The sequence below is a fragment of the Castor canadensis genome, chromosome 2 (genome assembly GCF_047511655.1).
Source record: "Castor canadensis chromosome 2, mCasCan1.hap1v2, whole genome shotgun sequence".
Taxonomy (NCBI): domain Eukaryota; kingdom Metazoa; phylum Chordata; class Mammalia; order Rodentia; family Castoridae; genus Castor; species Castor canadensis.
Genome location: NC_133387.1, coordinates 4,903,812 through 4,925,919, shown reverse-complemented (window position 1 = coordinate 4,925,919; position 22,108 = coordinate 4,903,812). Strand labels below are relative to the sequence as shown.

Here is a 22,108-nt window from a genome sequence, read left to right as displayed (position 1 = left end):
CCTCAGTTGCTTTAAGGTATCTGCTTTAGTTTCTCTGCGTTAAGGGCAACAGATGCTAGCTAATTTTTTAGGTGTCTTACCTATCCTCACCCCTCCCTTGTGTGCTCTCGCTTTTATCATGTGCTCATAGTCCAATCCCCTTGTTGTGTTTGCCCTTTGCACTTTGAAACTTGAAAGTGCTCATCTAGCGCCCATCTCCCGGAGGTCAGTTTTGAGCTGACTTGTGAAGAAAGATGGAGGACAGATGGCCTGTGTCAACCCTCTCAGGTTGTTTTAAAATCTCATCGTGTGGAGTAGCGTGAACAAATGGGACTTGGGTGAGAGAAGCTGTTAACCTTTGGGGTCAAGATGCCCCCAAAGCTTTTGGAACTGAGCCCCAGGGTCTGGTGCGGACCTGGCACAGTGACACTATACCTGTCTGTGGGCCACATGTCCAGAGAGCCGGTCCCAAATACCCTGAGCCACCCAGAGGGACGAGGCCAGAGCCTGGGGTGGCCAACTCACACTTCAACAGACCCTGCAGCGTGTCACCTGGGAGCACAGGTGAGAGGGAGGATGCAGTGCACACCGCCTGTGATTCACAGTGACAATGACAATGGTGTGGTGGAGAGGGGACACTCACTCACTGAGAGGGCCACAAGGGTGGGCAGTGAATCTGAGAAAACTTTTTTAAACTATTTTTTATAAGCATGTTAATAGCATGGGGGGTTCATTGTGACAATGACATTGATGTGTACAGTGTGCCTTCGACAAGTTCGCTCCCATTGTTTCCCTTAACCCCCCCATTTCAGTGTTTGGTGGGTTGTCTCGCGCTATCTTCATATATATATATGTATATATATATATACAGCCCCCAGTACCCTCTCCTCCCCTCTGGCTGATCCACCCAGGCAGTTCCCCTTTTACAATCAAGTCCCATTATTAATAGTTACTGATATTATCATCATTTTAGGTCTAGATTCTACATACGAGTGAGAACATGTGATAGCTGGCTTATCTCACTCAACATGGTGATCTCCAGTTCCACTGGATTTCTTGAAGATGACCTAATTTCATTTTTCTTTATGGCTGAACATTACATACATGCATACATACATATGTAGATGTATCCCATTTTCTTTATTCAGTCATCAGTTGTTGGGCACCTTGGCTGCTCCACAGCTTGGCTATATGGACAGAGCTGCAATAAACATGGGTGCAGGGATCTCCCTTGTATGTTGATTTACACTCCCTTGGATATGTGCCCGAGAGTATTATGCCTGGGTCATGAGGTAGGTCTATTTCTAGTCTGTTGAGGAACCTTCATGGTGATTTTTGTAATGGCCACAGTACTTTACATTCCCACCAACAGTGTATGAGCGTTCCTTTCCCACATCCTCGCTGGCATTTGTGGTTTCTCTTCTTGGTGCTTTCTCACTGGGGTGAGATGAAATCTTAGTGCAGTTTTGATTGTCGTTTCCTTTATGACCAAGGAGGTTGAATATTTATTTATTTTTATGGTTGTGCTGGGTGGGAGTGCATTATGGCGTTTATAAAAATTCTTACAATATATCAAATATATCACACTTGAATTCACCCCCTCCACCACTCTCCTTTATCCTCTCTCCCCCATAAATATTTCTTCATGTATTTATTAGCTTTTTGTACTTTTGAGGACTGTCTGTCAATTCATTTGCCCATTTTTAAATTGGATTGTTTGTCCTTTTGCTGTTTAATTTTTGAGCTCTTTGCATATTCTGGGTACCAATCCTTAATCTGTTGGATAGCTGCTGAGGATTTCTGAGAAAGTCTTGGAGTCAAGGTGGTTAAATGAGGCTGTTGTGAAAGAGCAAGAGGGAGCTAATTTAGTCCATCTCCAGGTGCTATTGTGGTCACAGTCAGTCATTTACTGAGGATGTCTCGAGGGCGGAGACCCTTACCCCTGGACTTGAAACAATGGGGTTTTACAGAGATTTTCTTCCAGGTGCAGCATCCCAGGCTGTGGATGGTGGTGATTTACTGATTGTGTGATGAAAAAATGTCTCCATGGCCTTCTGATTCTTGGCAAGTGGGCACATGCATTTTGGGGCAGGGACTGAGACAAGGTGTGACAATGAAGGGGAGGGCATAGCAATGACTCTGGACTTAGCTGTCATCAGACTTTGACTGCACTGTGGTCCCCAGCAGGTGGGGAGGAGACCACGGGCTCAGGGATGGAAATGGTTAACAGTGCTCCGGCCATCTGTGAGTGCACTGGGAAGCCCTGCCTGGGTGGACCCTCAGGGATGTCAGGCATGTGACCACGGGTCCCCACAGTGGACGCCAGAGGCTGGAAAGAGTGATCTGCTATTGAACGTTGGGCCCTGGGTCCAGGGTGTCGCCCTCCCTGGTTTGTGCCCTGAGCTGGACTGATGTCGCTTACAGACCCCATCCCAGAAGGCGTGCAGGGAGGAGGTGAGACAAAGGAAGGTAGGGCTGCTGGTCTTGTCTGGGCTGCCCAGGTGTTTGCTTGGTTCCCCGTGCTGTGGCTTGGGTGTGGCCATCTGGGAATCCTTCCTTCCACCGCTCAGCAAAGCCTCCTGCTTGTCTGTAGCTCTGCTCCCCAGCTCTGGTCCCTTCACTCTGCATTTCTGGCCCCAGCTTTGCACTGGAGTGTATATGCCTGGATTCCTGAAACCCCACCCTTCTTGCATACCACCCAAGGTGCTGACTGGATCTAAACCACTGTCACCCACCTGCTGACCAGACGCTGGTGGCTGATGACCATGTGGGCTGAGAGCTGCCCAGCATTGTGCCAAGCCCTGGGGGAGTCTGAAGGAAACACTGAAGCTGTTCTGGGGATTTTGTGATATTATTAGGGAAACAGTGTACACCAAGGAAACTGTAGTAAGTGAATCAAGGTTAGGGGATCTGATCTGCCTGGAAATGCTGTGGAATTTCAGAGAAGAAACGAGAGTGACACGGGAAGTATGGGGATAAGTAGGAAACCCAAAACATGAAAGTGTTTGATGTCCCTACTATAGAGGAGCTAATATAGAAACCTTAAAGTGACAGAGCTCAACATGAGAAGGGGATCAGGAACTAGTGAAAAGGTTCATAAGAGATGAATTAACTTGGGATGTAACACATTGGCACATGGAAGCAATGCTAGGAATCTCTCTGTATAGCTATCCTTACCTCAACTGGAAAAAATGCTTTGTCTCTCTTATTATTGCTTTTGTTTTCTCTCCAACAAAATTAGAGATAAGGGCAGAACAGATTCTGCCTGGAAGCGAGGGTGGGGGATGAGGGGGAGAGGGAGGGGGTGGAGGGAAAAAAAAAGAAACAAGAGTGAAAACGTGGCACTTGGCTACACCGTGAATAGTGGATAGAAATTCTTGGAGGTTTGGCCAGTGCTAAACCGGAGTGATCTCAGTTTGGGGAATCAGCCAGGGGCAGTGGGCGGGGGGCGCCTCACTAGCACGATGATGGAGAGAAACGACTCTTGAGTTTCATCCAGCAGGAGAGCGGAGAGATAAAGCTCTCGGGTGTTTGTCTAGAAGCTTGAGAGCAGACATCACACATAGATGCATGTACATGCACGTGTGTTAGGGACGAGGAGACACTGGGGACTCCAAGGACATGGCGTGCTCCTAGGAGTGCAAGGTCATTTCTGAATGGTCACCACAGCTTGTGTCAAACACCCGGTCTGCCAGAGTCAGGGCATCGTGGATGCGGCAACAGACACACACCAATCACGGTGTCCTGCCTGGGCTGCCTTTTCCCCATCCATCCTGGCCCCAGATGTGGCTTGTTTCTCCAGGAGGCGATCAATGGCTTTGCACCCAGGGCCAGCGCACAGTGCATTCGCCTCTGTGGACACTGACAGAGGGCGTCGGACTGCGATGTCAGACGTACCTTTTTCACTTCGCCTCCTTAGGGGTCTAAAGTCGACCAGTAGATTTAATTGAAGCTCTTTTCCTGAAAAGGAAATAATCTCCATTGGGTTTTTGGCAGGATATGTCCTCGTGACTTTGATGTCCTATGCACAGATGAGGCAGGGGTGGTGGCTTCTGAGGCGTGGCTCGGCTGCCTACTTATTGCCCTGGGCTCTGCAGTCCTTTCCTGGCCGACTGGAGAAGAGACATCTGCGTGTTCTCCTTGCCACGGGCACTGCAGCCGGAGGAGGCTGAAGGCAGCCCACGGAACCTCTCTGCTCCTTCTCAGCTCGGTGCTTGGAGATAAGAGGCCTGCAGACACCATCTGTTGGTCACAGGGGGCACCGGGAGAGCAGGAGAAAGACGTTTTCCTGGAGATGTGGTGAGAACAGGCCACCCTTTCGTGAATTCAAGAGGACAGAAATTTATTCCACTTGTGCCCAGGTAATGGGAACCCAAAGGTGAATGAGTCACACCTTAGGATGCGTGGGGCATGTGACATCCCATCTGGACCTCAGCACTAAAGGACTGTCACCCAGCAGATGGCTCAGCTCTCAGTCCCAGGCTGTAGATGGACTCCTCAAGGGCCCCCCCTCTGCTCTGGCTCTAATGGCTAGCTCAAGTAGGGAGCAGTCACTTTGGGGGCCGTTCTGAAGGGTCATCTGTGTTTTAGACAGCTGCCATGGTCAGCTGAGGACTCCATTCAGATGTGCCATCTTCTTCCTCGCCTGAGGTGTTCTCTGTTGTCCCCTTGTTTCTTCTTCCGCACAGCAGCCACTGTGTACCCCTGGAGCTCGCTTGCCTCCTAGTCTCCTAGCCGGCTTCGGGGAACTTCCTGGCACAGCAGCTCATGACTTCTCGAAGGAGACAACCGTCACCGTGGGGATGTGGCAGAGCTGAGAGCACAGGGCTCTCAACATGGGGGGAAAGGGAAGGGCTTCCGGGGTGTCAGACACCTGCTTGTCACCTGTCCACTCAGGATGTTAGTGGGTAGTTAGTCAACCTGACAAATGATGGGTTGTCCTGACCTCTCAAGGACGTTGTGACAGACAGGATGGATGACCTTTGTGAAATCGGCCCTGCCTGGAAGCTGGCTTTGGTTGCTCCTTATTTCATGTGCTATGTCAGTGACCAGATGGGCCTTCTGACAACCTGTAGCTGGAGCTTGAAATCCCAGGCCACCGAGACCACCTGCAAGCTGGTGGCAGGACTGGTGGGGAGCACAGGCTGCTCAGGCTTCATGTGACAGACGTGTTCCTGAATGGCCATGAGTGTCAAACAGACATTCCCATGAAACATAATGCAGCCAAGGTCTTTGCTGACAGGCTTCTCTGCATTTCCCCACTAGCTAGCAGCTAGTATAATATTCCAACAATTAGGTGTAGTCATGATGTGTGTTAAAATGTCAATGAATATATTACCCACAGTTATATAGAGAGTCAGCATTCTGGAGAGAGGACCGCAATCAGGTCCTGGCCCCGTGTCTTACCCGTCAGGAGATGTTCACGAGTAACCCCACTTCTTCTGTGCCTCATGCTCTCCTTCTGAAAATGGAGATAGTCATGACAACATCAACTTTATAAGGTTGTTGTGAGAACGAAATGAGTTTATACATGAACAGTTCCTGGCTCGTTATAAATGCAAGGAACTTTTAATTTACAATGTTTGCCATAAATGGAAGAGGTAAGGAAATAAAGTGTGTGGCTTCCTGTAGAACCACAGCTCGATAATACCATGGAGAGGATGGGGATGGTGATTGGTGGAAGACGAAGGACAAAGGCACAGAGAAAAGAAGGACTGGAAGCAAGGGTCCTGATGATGTCACTGAAGCATTATGATGAGGTGACATCTGAACCAAACATGCAGGCCACTGCTCCAGCAACACAGAGGTCAGTTTGGGTTGCATCACACCCCAAACCAGAGTTTCTGTCCTGTCAGTAGTGGCATATCTTGACATCATCAAGACATTGCAACAGCGCCATGATGACATCTGGCCAATGGTGTTGGAGAACGAGCTGGTGCTGCTCCAACTTGATGCTCACTGAACAAAATGGGGCAAGCCTTCTCTCCATGTGACTCCTGTGTCCCCTTGGGTTAGCAGCACCTGCTTGATCGCTCACCTTTTCCATTCTTGCCCATATCTGTACAACCTCAAGCTTCATGGAAAACAGAAGACCTTTTGTGAAATAGAAGCACCCAAGCATCCTGGAGGAGACTTTCTGGCTTCCTGTCAGGTAAGCGCCATGACAAGGGACTTGGCTGTGGGTGGGAGTCAGGGACGAGCTTCTACACTGCTAAGCCTCGACTCACTGCACTGTACTGGGACCCGCCACACGTGGGGGTTCAGAGCATTCTGAGAAAGAATGAAGCCAGCTGTCACCATGAGGCGGAGGTGCTGTTAGGTGCTTACATGCTGCAAGAGGCAGGTTTCACACGGTTTTGTGACGTTAGCGCCCTGACCTCCATAGAAATGTCACTTGTCTAGCTGGTACTAAGAAAGAGCCAGCCCCCACTCCAAGATGTTTTATGTGAGAATTGACTCAGTTTTTATAAAGGCAACTTTACTCACGAGGGATAATTAGGTCAAAGTTACTGACTTAATTATAATGAGGTTGGGAAGTAAATTCAATTTTCTAGGGCAAACACTCCTCGTAACTCCATGAGAACAGACATGACCTTCTGTAACAAATATTCTGCCACACACTGTTTCCTATAGCAAACATTTAATGGAATCTCGAATTAATGTAGATTTAAGGTTATAGGCGGGTGGCGAGGACACACTCTCTGAGGATGGAGGCTGCGTGTCACAGAGCATGTTAAATTTAATCGGAAAGGAAGCATCAAACTCCTCAGCAGAGAGTTTTGCTACAGCTCTGGTCGGCAGAGGAGAGTAGAGCACATGAGAGGGGCGAATGGGAGAATGTTTTTGTGATGGTGGGGAAGTTACATTTTCACAGTGATTTTCCCCTAGCACATAAGCCATGAGGAAAAGAAGAAAAATAAAACTCAGAGTAAAGTTTGAGTTCTTCTAAAGAACAGAAACCAATGAAATGCACAGCAGCTGAACGATAGAGAAAACCAATGAAATGAAAGTTGGTTTTTGGAGGCTAGCAGCGGAATTGGTTAATCTCCGGCAGGTCAACAGGGGATAAAGGGATAGGGCCCAACTACGCAGGATGAGAAGGGACCTTCCCACAGGTTCAGGTTCAGCAGACGTTGAAGGGCAATAGGGGAATGTTATGGACGTCTTCATGCCAAGATTCCACAATTGAGACAAGATGCAAAGGTTCCTTTCAGAGATGCCAACTATGGATCTCAGTTCAGAGGGCATGGATGTACCAGTATTCCTCCATTAACAGAATTGAATTTGTAATTAAAGACCTTCACACAGGGCTGGGGATGTAGCTCAGTGCTACAGCACTTGTCTAGCATGCTCAAAGCGCTGGGTTTGATCCCTCACACCACACACACAGACACACACACAGAATAAAGATGAAAATCCAGCCCTTCACATAAGGAAAATGTAGCTTAATTGGCGAATTTGACCAGAATTTAGGGAAGAAATAATACCAGTTCTACACAAACTCATTCAGGAAACTGAAATGGATTAAATACTTCTGGTCTCCAAGCCCAGCTTCACACCAATACCTGTACCAGAAAAGGCATTGCAAGAAAGGAAGACCACAGACCATCTACCATGACCTTGGATGTACATACTCCTAGCAGATTTTAGCAACTGAATGTAACAATTATGAAAAGATAGCACATCTTGACTCTGGTGGTTAATTTTAGGTGTAAGGCACATCCAGAGAGCTGAGATGTGTCTGGGATATTGTCTGTGAAGGTTCAAGAAGAGACTAGCACTTGAATCACTACACTGAGTAAAGACCCATTGCAGGTGGCCTTGCCTGGTATAGAATGAAGAGGAGAGGCAAACTTACCTTTTCCCCAGGAGCTGGGAAGTCTATCTTCTCCTGGCTGTGGGCGTCAGAAGTCCGGATTTTCAGGCCTTTGAACTGTCTGAATCACACCACTGACTTCCTTGTTCTCTGCTCACAGATGGCATAGTGAGGAACTTCTCAACCTCTCCATGGTGTGAGCCAATTCCCACACCGCACCTCCTATCTATGTACTCATAGATCTGTCTGTCTGCCCATCTATCCATCCATCTATCTATGTATCCATCCATCCATCATCTATCTATCTATCTATCTATCTATCTATCTATCTATCTATCTATCTATCTATCTATCTTCCACATCTTTCTCTACCTATCGTCTGTCTGTCTGTCATCTTACCATTTCCTGTTGGTTCTCTCTGGAGAACCCTGACTAGTAGGACAACCAATAGGGGTTTGTCCCAGAAATGTGAAGTTGGGTGAATATTAAAAACCAGTGCAATTCATCATATTCACAAATTAAAAAAAGGAGACCCTCAAAGAGGCAGAAAGAACATTTGGCAGATGAAATGCCTCCTGATAAGTGTGTCCCATAACTAGCTGTACAATGGTTCTGCCCTGCCTGGGGTCTGGCAACAGCTCTCCCCCCGATACCCAGACCCTTCTGGTTGGTACGGGAACACTTGGAGGGTGCTGGCTCCACACTCTGCTGGCTTTGTTTCCCAGTGCCCCACCCATACCTGTACTAGTAGACTCTCACTAAACTCTTCAGTCACCCCTTTTCTTCCCTGGGACAGAATCTTTTTTTTTTTTGTGGGACTGGGGTTTGAACACGAGGCTTTGTGCTTGCAAAGCATCTACCCCTTGTGCCACATCTCCAGTCTATTTTGCTTTGGTGATTTTGAAGATGGGGTCTTGAGAACTATTTGCCTGAGCTGGCCTTGAACCATGATCCTTCCTATCTCAGCCTCCCAAGTAGCTAGGATTATGGGCGTGAGCCACTGGTGCCTGGACAAGACAGGATTTTTGATACAAAATGACAGAAGGAGACAGAGCCAGTGCACAAGAGCACAGACAAGGCTTTAGTTGGGGCTCCTACTCCAGCAGAAGGGCATCAGCACTGGTGAGTAGAAGCACTGGGCTGCTCTTTGAACAGAGGGAGGAAAGAAAGCCTTTATTAATTTGCTGGGGAGGGCTAAAGTCTGGTGTCTTCCTACTGATCACTGGGCACAGGTTCAAAAGATATATTCTTTCTTGTGCAGGATGGGGACTAACGGGCAGCCAGTGAGCCAATGGGTGGTCACCTAGTCCAGGAATTGCGGAGTTCCTCTTGCTGCGCAAGCCATTATGCTGTGCAAACATCCTGGCTTTGTGGTTGAGTCTGGGCCTTATGATAGGGCGGAAGGGTTTCAGGTGCTGCTGAAGGAGCATGGGGTGGAGGTAGAAGAAACACATACCATGTTTTTGTTTATTGTTTTGTTTTGAGACAGGGTTTTGCTATGTAGTCTGGGTTGGCCTGGGACTCACTATCCTCCTGCCTCTATCTCCCAAGTGCTGGGATTATAGGATTGTACCACCATGCCCTGTTATATTACACACTTTAATGGGTAACAGGTTAAGGTCCCAGGAGTTTATTGGTGTTGGTCCCTAATTGTCTCACTGTGAGTTTGCTGTTTGATTCTTCTGAGACCCTGACTGATACGGTCTATGTTAAGAAAGCAAGGGCAAACACAACAAGGGGATTGGACTTTGAGCACATGATAAAAGCAAGTGCACACAAGGAAGATATGAGGACAGGTAAGACACCTAAAAAACTAGATAGCATTTGTTGCCCTTAACGCAGAGAAACTAAAGCAGATACTTTAAAGCAACTGAGGCCAATAGGAGAAGGGGACCAAGAACTTGAGAAAAGGTTAGATCAAAAAGAATTAACCTAGAAGGTAACACCCACGCACAGGAAATCAATGTGAGTCAATGCCCTGTATAGCTATCCTTACCTCAACCAGCAAAACCCTTGTTCCTTCCTATTATTGCTTATACTCTCTCTACAACAAAATTAGAGATAAGGGCAAAATAGTTTCTGCTGGGTATTGAGGGGGTGGGGGAGAGAGGGGGAATGTAGGGGGGAGAGGGAGGGGATGGGGTGGCTAAGGGAGGGGGGGTGGGGGAAGGGAGGAGAAATGACCCAAACATTGTATGACCATATGAATAAAAATAAAATAGAATAAAATAAATAAAAAAAAGAAAGTTCGTAAAACCATATCTATACTGTATCTTGAGGAATGTATCTAATGAATCTGTATTTTATAAATAATGACTGCATCACATATATTTTCAAATCGTGTGCACCATCATACTAGCTGTTCAGCACTCAATCGATGCTTGCTTTAAATACAAGGCCCCTTGTGGTTATCTCTCAGACTCCCAGCAAGGACCCACAGTCCTCAGCTTGTTGTAGGTCATCGTAGATTGGGAACATCAATGGCCGTTTCCTTGGAAATCACTTGTGACTTACGTTGTGGCCCCAGCATGGCCGGTCAACAGACTCTCTGAACACTCCGAAATATTGATTGCTAAACTCCCCTCTCCCCAGAAGCTTCTGGTGACCATAATGCTTGAGATCAATGGTTTAAGTTGGTCACTAAGAGTCCCCTACATGGATTGGGAAGTTTGGAGCATGGAGGTTTGGCTTTTGCAAACAAAATTCAGCAATGGGAACAAGTAGCTCATTTACAGTGAGAAGCCACAGGGCCCAGGGAGTCCAATCCTTTTTCCCATCCAGGGACGACTTCCCCAGCCCCATGGTAGGAGATTCTGGCCAGGCTAGAAGCAGAAGTGACGTGTCACACAGGAGGAGGCAGGTAAAACCATTGTGTCAGTCTCTGTGTTCCCCTCCCCTGCTGCAGTGATCCTGGAAGTCACCTTTGCAGGAGGGGCCACAAGACTCAAGAGTTTGCATCTGTGTCCAGTCATACAGTGAACTTCGAGTGAGCACAAAAGCATCATGTGACAGTCAAGAATTGCTTGTGACTGGGTGAGGTGTGGCACTTCTGTAATCCCAGCAGTCAGGAGACTGAGGAAGGAGGATCACAAGCTTGAGGCCAGCCTGGGCTGCATAACAAGACCCTGTCTCAAGAAACCAAACAAACTGGATGCCAGTGGCTCATACCTATAATACTAGCTACTCAAGAGGCAGAGATCAGGAGGATTGTGGTTCAAGGCCAGCCTGGGCAAATAATTCAGGAGATCCTATCTCGAAAAAAACGCTTCACAAAATAGGGCTGGTGTAGTGGCTCGAGGTGTAGGCCCTGAGTTCAAACACCAGCACTGCAAAAACAAAAAAAAAAAAAAGAAAGAAAAGAAAAAGAAGCAAAGCAAAGCAAAAAAGAAAAAAAAGAATTGACTTACTGATTTGCTGTTGCTGAAGTTATTACTCAATTATTGTAGATCTTAATTAAAAAATTACAGGCATTGGGGAGATGCTTATTGTGTGAGATTATGTGGAAAATCAGGCTAGGAAGGTGCTTGAGGTTGACCTATAGTTATATAAAAGCACACATGCCCAAGCTGGAGAGGAAGAACTATGGAGAAATATGGAGAAATTAAAAGTCTTTTATTGAGATGATAGGAATTCTGAGTTATTAAAAAGCAATGTCTTTGAAATCCTTCACATAATATATTGGGTGCTTCCTCCTCCATCCCTTCCTTGGGGTTCTTTTTGGAGAGCTGGGGCATGGCATTCCTTCCTGACGCTGGGGACATGAGTGTGGGAAGGTTGCTATGTGTGAAGAAACGGAGCAGGAGGAGGAGGTCTGGAGTCTGCACCCACAGAGCAATCATGGTGCTGAAGTTCTTTGAGGATTTGGATGAGATTCTTAGGAAGTAAACCTAGACTTGCCGTTGTGTTTATGCTGCTCACATGTCCTCTGATTATCACTTTTGGTTTCCACTGTCTGTAACCATGCTCCCTTAGGAGACAGTCAGCCTGTGGCATGTCTCATCCCGAGCCAGTTCTGCCTCCCAGGGGCACTTGCCAATTCTGGAGCCATTTTTGATTGTGCTACTGGCGTCCAGTGGAGGAGGTCAGGGATGCTGAGAAGGACCGTGTGATGCACAGGATGGCTCTTGAACTACTCTTGAACTACAAAGAGTGTAGTTCAAGGCCAACAGTGCCACTGGCAGGCACAGGGCCCAGGGGAAAAGCAGGCAGGGTTTTGTCTCTTCTTGCTTTGCAGCTTCATAGGAGGAGGAGGTGTTTCGGCCCAGGTAGCTGACAATCCGGGAAAGTCAAAACCCGAGAAAACCAAGGAGGGGGGTGAGGGAAGGGGTGAGGGAAGGGGTGGGGGAAGGAGGGAGAAATGACCCAAACATTGTATGCACATATGAATAAAATAACACTAAAAAAAAAAAGAGAAAAGAAAGCCAAGGAATTTACTAAGACACCAGAGCCCTTCCCTTTCCTTCTGGGATGTTGAGGCTCACATCTCTTTGGAGACAGGCAGACCCTGTGTCCTGTATGAGTCGGTAGCATGAGAATGGTGAGTTTTTGGGGTGCATAGAAACTCTCATTGACTTCACTACTTTTCCTGAGCTTGACCGAAGTCCTTCCTGCAAAGAGAGTTTTCATAGGGTTCTCTTTGGAAATTGTGAAGTTCAAATGAAGTGAGACTTGTTGGGCTCCTGACATGGATCTCATTAGCATCAGTGGTGTGTGTGTATTTAGTAGAGGAAAGGGGGTCACCATCTTGACCCCCTTTCAAGAGAGGTCTGGGATTCACAGCGTTGGAAGGAGAGGTGATAGAATTTGACTCAATGACAGAGCCATTCAGCTGCAGTCCTTTCTGGGGTGGCCCACCTCCAGCGGCTAATTGCATCACACACACTCCAGGGCCCCGTGTGGGGTCGCTGTGGCATTGTAGAACCTGAATCTATGATGGAGCTCTTCTTCTGCCCTCCCCTCCTCAGCTAACGGGTGCCTCTCACTTAGGCACATCTCGGCATGGGCCAGGGGAATACAGGCCACTTGAGGACACTTTCAGTGTCCAAGGGCATCTGGAAGGGACTAGAACATCAGACTCATCAGACTGCCTGATGACAAGAAGCCACTAAGGAACTAATATGTCCAAGCCACTTGACACAAAGCCACTGGAAAATGGTGAGCTGGAGTGTTTGGTTAGGGCTTCCTTGTGGTGATTATTCATATCGGGACATATATTTTCCTGGCTGTACTTCCCCTCACAAGACAAAGTGCATTCCTGACACACAGAATTTTCCAATAAAGATTTCATTGTCTCGTTCCCCTGTGAGAAGTGATAAGTGAACTTGATATTTCTCTGTTCAGCCTTCATCAATAAAAAATTTTTCTGGTTGAGTTATTGCTGTTGATTCTTAATGAAGTGGTGTTTTATGAGGTGCCATTCAGCCTTAAACTTCAGAAAGAGTCAGGGATATATGGCATGTTCAAGTGGCTGCATTAAACGTTAAAATGTTTATTAATGGCCGTGTGTACACACAACGCAGAGAAGTAAATAAACAGCTCTCGGGGATTTAATACACCTCCTCCAGGAGAGGATCTATCATGCATTAAAGCATAATTACTGGATGCAAGTAGGAATAGATCACCCATTAAACCAGATCCATCAGCCTGATTCCAGCACACCACGCGTGGAACCAGGTATGGCACCCGTGGATCTGACGGATCGCCGCCCCACCTGACACACCAGGACTGATTTAGATTCCATAGCACTCACATATTAAATCGCGGACACCCTTGGCTGAAATATATCGCCAACTGGTGAAAAATATCTTTGTGATGGAGCTCACTGGCTGAAGACGAACCTCCTGTATAGTATGTACCACTTAGGGTTGGCTGAACTGTCAGGTGGCTGCATTTGGCTTGGCTCTCTGGGAACCTGCAGGAGACTGGCTGTGGGGTGGGGAGAGGGGGCTCCAGGTCTTTAAGTCAGTCAGCAGTGGTGGCTGTACAGCGAGCACAACTCCTTACAGATGGCGCTCCCGGGACAATGGAGTGCAGGTTTTACTGTGTATTTTGAAAAAACTGCGTGTCAGGAGTGCCCTAGACACAGCCTAGGGCCCTGCCTTAAACCTCTAGACATTGTTTGGTGTGGGATGTGTGAAGGGTCAAAAAAGTGCCTCTCTGGAAGCTCTTCTGAGATCTTCCTTCTCTCAGACCACCCTTGTCACCATGTCACCAAGGTTAAGTCCCTGAGGGATGCCTGTGTATGTGTGGGTGTGTGTATAGGGTGAGGGTGTGGACACAAACTGGTGTGTGTGTGTACTAGGACTGGCTTCAGGCCATAGAGCTGTACAGATGGCTGGACCTGAACTGGAGCTGAGGAATGTGGAGACCAGGGAGCTGGAGGCCAGGCCTGCAAGGGCCTTTTGCTTTACAGGTGAGTGGAGTGTGTTGTGAAGTGGGTAGTGTCTTGGTCCTATGTATTTGTGGAGAACCAAACTCTTCTTATTGTCAAAGTCAATAGCAAAGCCACATTGCCACAGAGCATCACCTTAACTGTAAGGATAAATGCAGTGGGTGTTGCTCACTAAGGCAGTAGCAGGTGACAAATATGTCCCATGAGGCCACTGAAAGACACCTGCCTTTTGTACCAGTGGAGCCTAAAGGTGCCTTTAACTCCAGGCCTTGCCAGTTGGCAGTGAGGTATGCAGAGGGACAGGCATTTGAGACTTGACCAAGAAAGGCTGTCACTAAGAAATGCAATGCAAACTTCAAAGTTAATTTTTTCAATTTTTTAAAACAAAACTATGTGCCTTTACCTTTAGGTAGAGACAGCAGGAGGGGACCTGTGGTTTATGGTCCTTTCTGTACCCACTCCCACGATAAAACCTGAGCACCCACACCCAGAAAGTCTGTCTTTGCCTGTGTCGAATTGGTTGGAGGAGGAGAAGAGAAGGGCATCGTGGGCTGTACTCACGACCCATTGGGAACAAAATAGACAAATAGTTCCATGCTGGGGGCTTGAGAAGACAGCAAGAGAGAAATGTAAAGATTTGTGTCCTGTCCTGTTTAAGCTATAGTCTTGTCTCACACACCACACAAGCCATGAGAGGAGATGAAGCTGATGGCTGCATTTGAGGGTGGGTAGCAGAGGACAAAAAGGACCAGAATGCTGCTGGATAAAATTCAAAATCAGGAGTGGGCAAATAAAAGCAAATGAGGCTGCTCTATAGTAACAAAGAGGGTGAAATACGAGGAGAACTGGGGCATGGGACCCCCTGAATTTTACACCATCATTGTCAGCATCATCAACATCAGCATCAGCATCATCAGTTTCACCACCACCACCACCACCACCACCATCACAGCCACCATCACCGTCACCACCATCATTACCACTACCATCACCTCCATCACCACCCTATCACCACTACCACCACCATTGTCACCATCACTGCCATCACTACCATCACCACCAACATTACCACCATCATCACCTCCATCACCACTACCATCACCACCACCACCACTATCACAACTACCACCATCATCTCTACCACCACCACCACCATCATCACCATCACCACCACCACCTCTACCATCACCACCAACATTACCACCATCATCACCTCCATCACCACTACCATCACCACCACTATCACAACTACCACCATCATCTCTACCACCACCATCATCATCACCATCACCACCACCATCACTACCATCACCACCAACATTACCACCATCATCACCTCCATCACCACTACCATCACCACCACCACCACTATCACAACTACCACCATCATCTCTACCACCACCATCATCATCATCATCATCACCACCACCACCACTACCATCACCACCATCACCACCATCATCACCTCCATCACCACTACCATCACCACCACCACTATCACAACTACCACCATCATCTCTACCACCACCATCATCATCACCATCACCACCACCACCACTACCATCACCACCATCACCACCATCACCTCTACCACCATTACTACCATCATTACCACCATCACTACCACCACCACCACCACCATCATCACTACCATCAACATTATCTTCATCACCATCACCAGCATCGTCACCATCATTATCATCATCACCATCACCACTGCCATCACAGTTGTCTGACGCAGTAGGCAGTATCACTCCTAGTTCCCAAATGAGCATGTTGAGGGCCAAAGAGGAAAGTTACTGGCTCAAGGTCACACGGCCAAGTCAGAGAATGGTGGAGTTTGGATGACCCAAGAGAACTGCCTTCTCTTTATTATGTTTGGGCAGATGGTAACATTGATGTCTTCCCAGTGTCTTTAGAGTCTCCATTACAGCCCCTGTCTTGTGACTGCCTTTGCTGTGTCATTGTCCCTGCAGTGGTGGGTGCCTGGAGAAGATCAGGACACACCACAGCCAGTCATTGCTGAAGTTCAGAGGTCCTCTGCAGGTGACATCCTTGGATTTACAGGGTTCCTTTCCTCTGTCTCTCTACTCATTTCCATCTGGCTTTTGAAGGTTAGAAAGTAACCTTTTCCTAGGGCATGGACTTGGTGATATTTTACCAAGGCTGCTTTGTGGCTCTACCCCTGTGCTTGTCAGATTGTTCTTTTACCTTAAGGGAGAGAGCACATTCCGGGAAGATACATAGATTTTTTTCCAATTGATTTCTTGTCAGGTCTAACAAGATCAATCAAATCACACGGCTAATAAAACTGATTTAGCACTCATAAAGTTCCATGACATCTCATATGTGCTGAGGATGAATGACAAAGAGGCAGAACTTCCCTGTGTCTCTTCACCCTCTTTGTGATGGAAGAATGTTGTCCCCTGCTAACCTTCCTTCCACCAGGTGGTTGCCAGGGGGACTCAAGGCATGTACCCTTGTATACTGGTAGGAGGCAGAGCTAGCAGGAGGGGCTGCAGGGCAGACCAGATCCCTGAACCAGCAGGAGAAAGGCAGCACCTGTCATGCCATTGCACACTTAAAAATATCTGACACACCAGGGAGAAACATAACTGGCAACACCAATACGTTCCTTTTTCATCCTGTTTTGGGACACTCTTCTTCTACCAGCCATGTCCTGATATGGAAGGGTATCCACCCAGCCATGACTGGGCCACGCCTCCTGGCTCTACTTGGCTGATGCTGTTTGGTCAATAGTGGGCACTAGATCCAACATGGGCCCAAAGAACCCTCCCTTTGGAATGTGAGAGTGGGTACACAAAAACTGAAGCCAGAGCACAGGGTCAGAGGAGGCCCATGTGGTGTAGCTTGTCTCATCCATGGTGAGCGGCCAGGCTGCAGGCCACCGAATCCTTTGGCTGAGGTCCCAGAAGTGCCCGTCTCCATTTCTTCAGCTTTTTTTTTTTTTGAGGGGGTTGGGGAGTTCCCAACAGCTATAGTTTATAATAAGCTGTTCATTTCTAGAGACATCCTGGTTGATCCATATTCAAAGCAGGTTTATTTAGGAAATGATGCATCCCAGCTCTTGTGGATCACGGAATTGCGACGTTTTATAGAAAGTAGATTGTAAGGACCACCCAGCCCCATGGTTACTGGTTACAAGAAGGATTTCTTATGGAGACATTGTGAAATTTTGGATATTTTTTACTCGTTTGTGTAGACTCTGCAGTCTACCCCAGCCAGCACCCCCTTGCCTTACGCTGTGCCCACTCCACACAGCAATGTTCCTTTCTAGTCCCTAAGGACATCCAGCTTGTGGCTTCTGATTGAGCCCAACTCCCCCACTTCACAGACAGGTGAGGTAACTTCCCCACGGCCACACAGTAGGGCATTGTCGTGGTTGGGGACATAATTAAGACTTTCCTGACTTCCAGGAAAGGTGACACGGAGTGCAGGCTCTGTGTCAAGGAGACTGAAGTCAAGTACATGTTCAGTTAGCCCCTTAGATGGGTCCTGGTCAGCGCTGGAAATACAGCAGTGGGCAAGACAAAGGCCTTGCTCTGTTGGAGCTCAGGGTGCAGTGGAGAGACATCGCTACATTGTTACGTTGTGTTATGTTGCATTATCTTGTGTTATATTAGTAGGCATAATGAAGAAAAGTAAAGCAAGGTGTGCGTGTGTGCGTGTGTGCACGTGGTCTGGGAAGCACCCCTTGGCTGGTGTAGAGACTGCTGAGTGCAGACCCAGGGAGGCTGGGACCTGAGGCTCTTACAGTGTGGGAGGTGACAGCGGACATAGAGGGGTGTGAGTGGTGTGGCCTTCATAATGCCTGTTGGAGTCTTACACCATGCATCAGAGTTGTGCAGCTCCCTGAAGCCTCCACACAAGGACAACGGCAATAACAGAGCCCTGCTCTGTTTGGTGTAAGCCAGCATCTCCCAAGTCATGGTGCCTTTGCTTATACTGCTTTTATTGACATTCTGCAAAACTAATTCTGGAAAACACGATTTAGAAAACTCCACTTGTCACCCTGTCCATGCAATTTCTAATAATCAGGTCACAGGGGAGAGAGGTGGCCGAGAGAACTAGGAGGTGTTTTGACCAAGCTCCTTCCCATCGGCCGAGTGGGTGTGACTTTGGCCCATTCCTTTCAGGGAGAGGGGCCTGCTCCATTGGTTCAGTGTGTTCTGCTGGGGTGTGCTTGACACCATCCTCTGCAGTCTGTCTGGGGACATGGAGCCAAACCATCCGCGAGTGGCTCCACAGGAATTGCCTGTTACTGAGGAGTAGAGGGAGGTGACAGTTTGTGAGGGACCCCTGTGGGGTCATTTGGGCCCAGGCCACTCTATTTCTGAGGCTGCCAGTGAGTAAAAGGGTAGTAATATCTAGAAAGGTCTCCAAGACAAACACCTACTGATTTCCCTCCCTCAAAAACCTGGCTCATAGTTACCCCCCTGGCAAAACCCGAGCTGGCCTCCAGTTCTTGGCTGTTTTCTGGTGTCTGCCAAGGTTACTGCTGCACTGGGCAACATCAGAGAGCCTGTTTCAAAGCTTTGAGGCCAGTAAAGGCAGAGCAGAGCAGCTGTCAGTGGCAGGGTTGTGAGGACGCAGGGAGATTTTTGCAGTACACAGAGCGAGCCAGAGGTCTGCAAAGGTCTTCTAGAGAGTTCTTTATGTGGAGGGAAGTAGCTTGGAGTCCTTCTTGGTGTTTCTGCCATCTGCCACTTGGGTGGGGAGCCCATGTTTGGTGAGTGGCTGAGCGCCAGGCTGACATGTCCCTAGGTAAAGATAACCACACAGAGTGCTGGAAAGTGACCCTGGGCCCCCATGTTGTGGACAGTGATTGTTTTTTTTTTTTTTTCCATTTTTCTTTTATTATTCATATGTGCATACAAGGCTTGGTTCATTTCTCCCCCCTGCCCCCACCCCCTCCCGTGGACAGTGATTGTGGGCAGGAGTTCCACCTCTGGGCCTTGGCTCCCTCACCCACAGAGCCTGAGCTGTCTGCAGACCCTGTCCCCAGCATCCTGTGCTGTGCATGGTCCATCATCGTCTCACGGGCCCCTTTTACCTTGGATTTTACCCATTTCCTGTGGCTACTTGCTGGGGACGATGACTCACATCCCTTTGTCATCTGGCCGTCTCCCCTTCGATCAATGACTCAAAGCCCCTAATGGGAATGACGTGAGCTACCCATCGATCTCAGCCACTCATGGCGGTCAGGATGATGTGTCTGTCACAGAGGTAGCACTGCCAACTGCTCAGTGGCTAGTGCTTGGTTGAGCCTGGGTGTGTATGTGTGTCTTTATGAGTTTTCATCTTCCCTCTGCCAGAGGCTTAGCCAACAATTCTGAGGAAGTCGGGGGCGGGGAAAGCGCTCACATCCCAGGACCAGAACGACAGAATCCTAAGTGTGTGCAAGTGGAAGAGATCCTCACCTCCTCATAGCTTCTTATTGTGATAAATGAGGCCCATTCACATGGGAAAATTATTTTCATTGATAAATCACCTATGAATTTGTGAAGACTAATAGCCACAAAGCATTAATTGCAGTAACTCCCACGTAACAAGTAGGTATTGTTTGTGGCACCAACAGAGTGAAAATTCTGTGGCCTCTGACACCAGACTCAGGATTGTGCATCAGGTTGCAGGTAGCAGCTGCTTCCTGTGGAAGACAGGTATCTCCAGGTGCCACACACTTGGGGTTTCCAGCCTGGGATCGGCTAGCGTGTCCCTACTTCTGCCTTGTGACCCTTGCAGGTACCCTTGGAAGACATGGTAGTGTCCATGGCGCTGGTGGAGTCTGAAATCAGAAGACTGCCATGTTCTTTGTATCCCACCGGAAAGATTCCATGGCAGAACATGCGGGTGTAAATGGAGTTTATTAAAAGTAAGGGAAGGGAAATACGAAGGGAAGCATGGTGAGGCCCAGGTGGAAGCCTAAAGCTGAGAGGGTGTATTTTTGCTCTTCAGGTGCTTTAAAAACCTACGATAAGGGGAGAAAAAGGAGATTCTCAGCCAATAGTACATGATTGGGTGGGGCAAGGGTGGTTCCCAGCCAGGTGAGGGTGGTCTGGACCATCCCTGGGCAACCTACATGAGCCCCCAAGTTTTTCTACTTCTAGCCTGCCTCAGTTGTGCCCACCTGGGCCCATGTAGCAGCATCAGATCGCCCTAATTAGGTTAAAACCAGAGGAAAGCTTTCGGGGCAGAGAGAGGAAGCTGGCACCTCCATTCTCCATGCAATTTATAGGCCATCTGCCTTCAGCTTTTCAGATTACAGATGTGCCACACAGGGCCCATCAAACATTAATTCCTCCGATGGTTAGAAACAAGAGTAAGTTCTAGGGGAGCATTTTGCCAGAGTGACTGGCATTCCCACTCTCCTGGGATCAGGTTGGGGTGTGAATAAAACAGGGGAGCCACCACCCCCTCACCCCAAAGTGCTGTGGGCAAGGGGGGTCATCTAAATTGTGAAGGCCATTCCTCCTCCTCAACCCACATGTGTCCTGGGGCAGCATGGATGTGCCCTGTCCTCCTGTAGGGCCGGGCCTCTTTGTTCCTGCTCCCCTATTCAGGGTGATGCTGAGCCAGGGGATTCTGGAATGCGTGTGTGGCTTGGGCGACAGAGCCAACCATCATACTTCTGTGCTGGGAAGTCTGGGTTCTGACCCACCATGGGAAGTGCTGTGTCACATTCCGTGGAGATGATGTATGGATGTGGCAGACGGTGCTGCTTTAAGGGACTCAGGGGTCATTGGTAATCAGCGATTTTATTCAAGTCCCAATCCCTCCAGACTGCCACTAATTCTAGTCTACAGCAGGCACCTGTGGCCAGATATGGTCACACTTCCCTTTCCTATCTGTGTGCAGGTATAATTGCAGTGCTGCAGGCTTGTTTTGGGTTTGGAGCAGCCTGGCACTGTCAAATGTCCTTGGAGAAGGAGGTGGGGTGGAGAGGAACAGGGCAGGGTTTGGTGAGGGGCCACAGAGAAACTGGCCAACTGTCTTGTTAGCTTGGTGCTGGGACCCTCTCCTAATAGGAAAGCCACCTGTGAGAGGAGGCACCCTGGAACCTAGAGGGAGGGATAGGCACTTCTGTTTGTTTTTGCAGCACTGGGGTTTGAACTTAGGGCCTCATGCTTGTTAGGTGGTGCTCCTTCCACTTAAGCCATTCCACCAGCCCTCAGGCCTTTCTGGTTTTGAAAGAGGAATGATGGAGTCAGGTACTGTCCTAGGTCAAGGTTCTGCAGGAGGAAGGCAGGAAGGGGAGACCTCCAAGAGCAGAAGGGCAGAGTGGGGGTAGAGAGCGGTTCCACTAGCACCAGGAAGGGACTCCAAAGCCAGGGCTGGAAGCAGGGGAGCAGGTGACTCTGGAGTAGAGCAGGCTGAAGCCAGCTCTGGGCTTATAGGGTACGTGCTTTGTAAATATTGCCCGTCTGGGCTGGCAGAGTGGCTCAAGTGGTAGAGTACCTCTGCCTAGCAAGAGTGAGGCTCTGAGTTAAAACCTTGGTACTGCCAAAAAATATTGCCCATCTGTGGGAACAATGTTTCCTTGGAAGCAGGCCGGCGAGTGTCGCAAGATGAGCATGGGGCAGTGTGAGCCCTTGGCAGTCAAATGCTGAGGACCAAATGAACTGGGAGGGCAGCACAGCTACAGGTGAGATGAGAGCACTGGGATAGATGAGAATGAGTGTAATTTCAGCTGAATAGGAGGTTGTAAGGTGTTACTGACCAGAGCGGGGCTCGAGGCAGGCAGGGAAAGCACCCCAGTCAGCAGGCCCGGGGCGCGTGGCTATTTGGGGAGACTGGGCTCAAGTGTCTCAGGGGAGGGCAGTTCTTCTGAAGATTCCAGGTCAGAGGTCTGCAGTTCAAGGGCAGGGCCGCATCTTCCTAAACAATTCCTGCGTCCTCCTTGC

General features: G+C 48.5%; 1 long non-coding RNA gene across 1 annotated transcript in view; it reads left to right on the top strand.

Moving 5' to 3' along the window:
• Positions 1 to 234: 234 nt before the first annotated feature.
• Positions 235 to 22,108, top strand: part of LOC141416926 (uncharacterized) — a 129,432-nt gene continuing 107,558 nt past the window's right edge. Inside the window, exon 1 of the long non-coding RNA XR_012441561.1 lies at positions 235 to 543. This is a non-coding gene — a long non-coding RNA (uncharacterized lncRNA). The remainder of the gene's footprint in view (positions 544 to 22,108) is intronic.